Below are 6633 nucleotides of genomic sequence, written 5' to 3' on the forward strand. Positions count from 1 at the left end.
AAAAATATCATATTTTAATTTATTTAATTATTTATTATTTTTAAATAATTATCATTGTAAACTATCTCAAAAATATTTTATTTTAATTTGTTTAATTATTTATTATTTTTAAATAATTATTATGGCAAAATATCTCAAAAATATCTTATTTTAATTTTTTTAATTATTTATTTTATTTTATTTAAGTTTAGTATTTACAAACTACCGTTAAATATAAGAATATTTTGTTAAATATAAAAATATTCCGTTAAAGCTAACATTAAAAAAATAAAAAACCGTTAAAACTAATAATTTGCGTTATCTACACACTTATTATATAGAATAGGTATATATATTTACATGACATATATATAAAATTCAATAGTATTTAAAAGAAATTAATAATAGAAATAAAATAAGAATAAAAAAAGTCATAGTGTAGACAGTAGCATAAATGCATTAATTATTTTTAGTTTCTAATGTATCTCACAATGTCCTTTGGTAAATTTGATGAAAAAAAATAACTTCAATCACTTTATAAAAACAAACTATCGCACAAATTTATAAGATAAAAAATGAAATGTAAACATTTATTATTTTTAAATAAATATGATTTAATTATTTAAATTATCATAAAATATATTTAAAATATTATATTTTAATTAATTAATTTATTTATTTTTGTTTAAATTTATGTTTATTCATATTTGTATTTGGTCGTGACAACAAAAGATTATATATGTTATATGTTTAATATAATATTAAGTTTAAGATTAATTCAATTTTATTTAAGTTATAAAATATATGATTTTATTCTTTTTAAATAATTATTATTATAAAATATCTCAAAAATATCTTATTTTAATTTGTTTATTTATTTAAGTTTAAGTCACGTTTACAATCAACCGTTAAATATAATAATATTCTGTTAAATATAATAATATTTCGTTAAAGTTAATGAAAAAAATAAAAATGTTAAAAAACTAAGAATTTTTGTTATCTACACATTTTTTATATAGAAGATATATATAGGCAAAGGGTGTGCTAAATTTATTTACATTTTTATCACTAATTTATATTTTTTATATATACTTTTAATAAAAGTTAAACAACTTTGTTGATTTTTTGAGTTAATTTGTATTTTATACATTCGTGTATAATTGTAAAAATCAAGTCCAATATAACATTTATTCATTTCTTTAGGGTAAATACATACTTATATTTTATATTTCTAATAATTATCATTTGATACTCTCTTATTGCAAATAGTGCATATTTGATAGCATCTCGTCAACACAATTTTTTAACAAAATGGCTATATTGCGTTCATTCGAATAAATTAATTAATTTTCTTATATTTTTATTATTTTAAAATGATTTGATAAATTAATTGATTTTCTTATATTTTTCTTATTTTGAAATGATTTCAAAATATTTTAAGAATTAATCAAACAAAAGAAAATAATAATAATAAATGTTTTATTTCTCTCTCCCCCATCTTCCCCGTTTTTCTCTCTCTCTCTCTACCCTTCTTCTCCATATTCTCTCTCACTTAAAACTAATCAATCTTCTTCATTATGTGTAAATCAATCCTTTAAGAAAACAAAATTAAAACAATTAATCCCTAAATCTAAGGTGCTTCTTCTTCATTTTGCCTCAATCTTCTTCTTCTATTCTTATTATGGGATCAAGGTTTTTGTTGGAATTTGGGTTCTTGCTATAAATAACATTGTGATGTGATAATTTCATAGGTCATTTCATGTCAACAAGTGGTTATTTTTTTATATGCATTGTAAGTACTAAGTATGCCTATTTCTTACTAGTTACAATTAGCTAAATCTATATATTGTGTTGGCTAGATCTTTATGATTTATCTTTAGGCAGCAAAATAAATAATTAAGTAAAGTAAAATCATGGGTTTCATTCTACATTGCCCAAAAAGACACTAATGGTAATGATTATTAGTTTTTGTAAATTTCCTAAATACTTTATGAAAAATGCTAAATACACTATATGGTATACTCTCTTTTGTACTTTCTTAAATTAATGAATGACACGTGAATTACCTTAATGATTTGAAAAAAATATTAAAATATAAAAAATTGAATAATATTCACGTGTCATGCATGAATGAATGAGAGTGTAAAAGATAGTGCAATAGAAAGTTTCCTTAGCACTCCTCATACTTCATTTGGTGTGTCTTTTTGCATTTTCCTTAATGGTTTTGCCCACCTCGAGAACCTGCATGTGAGTAATGTGCCAATTATTTCCACTTCATTCAATAGCAGAAGAAAGCTTCCAAATCCGAAAGAGCCACATGAAAATACAAAAGAGAGAGGTTTTTTTTTCAAGCAGTTGGTTCCCAACATTAAGATACGTAGGTTAATGTTAAAGTTGAAGAATATGAACAATCAAAAATATATTAGAATTGGTGAACAAATATGTAATATTTTAGTGTATTTTGAATTTAAAGTGATGTGAGAAAAACCAGGAAAATAGATAAAGAAAAATGAAACACTTTTTATTTTTATTTTTGTTTTATTAATTCTTATAAGATTTTTAAATAACAAAAACATAAGACCATATTCGATGGGAGATGTAAAAATTGTGCTAAATTTAGCATAAAAAGTCAATAAATGTCATATATAGTTGATAATGTCATTTTTGTATTAATACTTGATATGTTTTTCCTTGCTTGGATGGTGTTATGATATCATTTTTTAGTAGTTTTAACTTAGTTTCATGAGTTTACAACATATTTTCTACATTGCATTTTATGATGATAAATCTGACATTTTGATGGTAATTGTAGTTTATTAATCATAGGTTAAAAAAGACTCGCTGAGATGAGGTTAAAATGAAGTTTTAGGAGCATTCTAGGCTTTCGGGATTAAAGTGATGAAGTGGCGACAGCGTATAAGCTCTCTAAGTTCGAGAATTGAAGAAATTGAAGATAGGCTACGACACTTTAATTGGAATTGACGTTACAGAATGCATGTTCCAGTCAGGTCGCTGCCTACTGTGTAGAAAAGTGAAGTTGGGTCGCTGTCCAGATTTTTTAGGCTGCGTGACCAGTTTTGCTCACATTCTATTTTAGGTCGCGGCACACATAAATTCAGGTTGCGGCCTGCGACGCTGTTTTCATATGTTTAATTACATTTTAAATATAATTTAAAGGAGACCATAAAAGATTATTAGGGTTAATTTGATATGAAGTTATTATTACGATTTTTGAGAGAAAAAGACTCAGAAATGGCTAGAGAGAAGACTACAACACTATTGTTCATCTGTTTACCCAAAAATGGCTCCTGGTGACGTGACAAGAACTTATTACACGTGGTTGGCACATGGCAGGGTCAAAGTGAAGAGGTGTTGTTCGCCTATCGACCAGCTCCTTGTTGCTTCATCAGATCTCGCGATTAGGTGCGACCAGCCTGGTCGCATGCTTCGGTTTATTTCCTTAAAAGATATGTAATCTTGTAATAACTACATCTATTATTTTCTCTTTATTGCCTTGATACGCTGATATTAAGGATAATTAAGGCCCATTGGCCCGTGTAACCCCCTTGAGCCTATAAATATGAATGAGAGGGCTCAAGGAAGGGACTTTTGGAACCTTTTTTCTGAATACTCATATAAATATGAATACTCATAGGAAGTGTGATTATCCACCGAAAAGTTGTAATTTTCCTAAGGCTTAAGAAACTCAAGAACCCTAGTTCTTTGATCACGGCATTGGGATTCAACATCAATAATATCACTAAGTGGACGTAGGTTATTACCACACAGTTGGGGTCGAACCACTATAAATCATTTGTGTCATTTCTTTACCATTTGATTCCATTCTTGATTGCTTTCTTATTTCTTTGTCGTTATTCTGACTCCGTGTCGTTGGCCAAATCAAGGGTCAACATTCTGGTGCTTTCATTGAGAGTTTGATCAAGAAGCTTTAAGAAAATCAAATGGCAAAGACATCCAAGAAAGCTGGATAGATTGCTGGCGCTGCATCATCTCAGCCTCCTCCTCCAAATGTAGCTGAGAATGAACCACATTTGGAATTCGAAGAGGAGAAATTAGATTTGGAGATGCTGAGGGCAACACTGGGGGTGTTGCAGGACGAGTTGGCCAATCTAAAGGCCAATAAGGAGAATGCAACGGAGACCACGGCGTTGCAGCAAAGGGAGATTAAGCGTCAGCGCCAGGAGCTGACTGAGCGGCAGGCGGATATGGACCGTCAGCAGAGGGATGCCACGACCGCTCTTGAAGCAGCCATTCAATTGGCTCGAGGGCAGGTTGTGCCGGCCTCACAACCGGATCAGTCACCGAATGCACAACTACCACGGGCCCAAAATTTGAGTCCTCCAATTCAGCCAGCGAGCCCTCAACGGCCGGAACAGCCATTTGTCGCTCAGGATGATCTTCCAAATCGGGATCCTGAGCCGCAGCTGCCATCTCAAGCTGGTCGCGGCAACCCTCAACGTCAGAGGCAGAATAGGGCCGGGCAGCTGCCCTGCAGTCCTAGACGCCTTGGGGACAAAGAGCCAAATCCACCGAGCAGGGGGCAACGTTCTTCTGCCAACAGAAGGCATAACGAGTCAGGATCTGCGGTCAAGGCCCCCCCACGACATAATAATGCACATAGACCCAACGACCAGTGCAGGCCTCCCCCTGAGGCTCGGGAGATGCCAGCCCAAGGAGGAAACAACATTAACAGCCGATTGCGCCATAGCCGGCCACATTTTAGAGATGGCCATGACTATAATGAGGTCGATTCTGGCAGAGGGAATGTTGGTCGGAGAAATGAGGAAAGAGGTGGAGGCAGAAACCCCTCACCTAGAGAAAATAGGCTGGCGAGCCATAACGCTAGGGGGCAACCCCGACAAAATAACGTCTTTGATCGGCTAGGAGTTAGTGAGTAGAGGCGCAAGGATGATGATTTGAGGGACATGCTCAATGACCGTTGCGAGAGGCACGATGAGTACCCTCCTCTAGCACCAGTCGCCCCAGCGATCCCAGACGCGGTTCAGGCACAAATTGATGCTTTGAACCAGGAAGTACAGTAGCTGGTCGGGAGTCGAACATCCCACATAGAGTACGACTGGAGGAGAGGCACTCCATTTGTGCAAAGGATTGTTGTGGCAGAAACCCCCAGTAAATTCAAAATGCCAGTACTACCAAACTTCGATGGGTACGGAGACCCAGTATCTCATGTCAACAAATTTGAGTACAAATGGATATTTAGAAGGTGTCGGACGATGCCCGCTGCAGAATCTTCCCCGCCACACTATCTGACACCGCCCAGGAGTGGTTCTTTAAATTCCCTCCTGCTAGTATAGTATCCTGGGAGATGTTCGTGAAAGAATTTTACGGACAATTTTATGCGGGTCATGTACACCCCACTAAGGCCAACCAGCTGGTCGAGATATGCCAAAAGGAGGGAGAGCCCTTAAAAGAGTATGTCCAGTGCTTTATGCGAGCAGCAACTGGAGCCAAAATAGTAGGCGATGAGGGAAAGATGATGGCCCTAACTGCCAGGGTCAGATGCCATTCTCCCCTCTAGAACAGCCTAAGGAAGAACGGGGTAAAAAGTACCCAGAAGTTCTTGGATCGAGCTGATCGATACATCAAGCTCGAGGACGCGATTGCCAACGATGGGAAATCGCCTACAAAAGATAAGAGACCAAAAGATGAACCTGCCAAGGCCGTCAACGGGTCGGATAAACCCAATGGCAACGGTAAAGGCAACGGGAACGAAAATGGCAGAAATGGTGGAAAAATGACGAGCAATGAGCTGTCAACGTCTGACAAAAAATGCCCCAAAGGCAATAGATATGAGTCGAGATTCACCAACTATACGACCCTTGTTGAAAGTCGAGCAGAGGTCTACTAGGCGACCAACTCTAATGTTCCTTATAAGCGACCCGCACCTATAAGGAAGGATATCTCCAAGAGAGATACAACAAAATTCGGTCGTTTTCACAACGACTACGGACATGACACCAATGAGTGCAACCAGTTGAAGGATGAAATTGAGTTCCTGATTAGGCAGGGACATCTAAAGAGATATGTGCGAGCCACAAGAGGGTCTCAACGAAAGGCTCAAGGTGGCAACGAGCAGGCGCCTGCATGCCAACGCTCGCCACCTTTACAACCAGCTCTTGTGGCAGGTACGTTACTCACCATCTGTGGTGGCCCACACCTTGCAGGGGGCAGTGGGAAGGCAAGGGAGTGATATGCTCGAACCCTATGCCACGACCAGGACATCGAGATGATGAGTGTGGAGGATTGAGCACCAAAGAAGGCTCGAACAGAGGAGGAATTGATAACCTTCTCTGAGGACGATGCCCAGCACGTACAATTCCCACACTCCGATCCATTGGTCCTTGACGTTCAAATCGCTAACATGATGGTTAAGAGGGTGTTGGTTGACACAGGAAGCTCAGTCAACATCTTATACAAGTCTTCACTGGAAAGAATGAAATTGTCCATCAAGGACCTGGAGCCATGTAACCAAACCATTTATGGTTTTTCTGGCGAAGGGCTCGCCCCAACTGGGTCGATTAGACTCCCGGTTACGGCAGGAACTGCACCTGCAAACAGGACATTACTCACTACTTTCATAGTAGTTGATTGTCCTTCAGCATATAATGTTGT

The sequence above is a fragment of the Humulus lupulus genome, chromosome 1 (genome assembly GCF_963169125.1).
Source record: "Humulus lupulus chromosome 1, drHumLupu1.1, whole genome shotgun sequence".
NCBI classification, from domain to species: domain Eukaryota; kingdom Viridiplantae; phylum Streptophyta; class Magnoliopsida; order Rosales; family Cannabaceae; genus Humulus; species Humulus lupulus.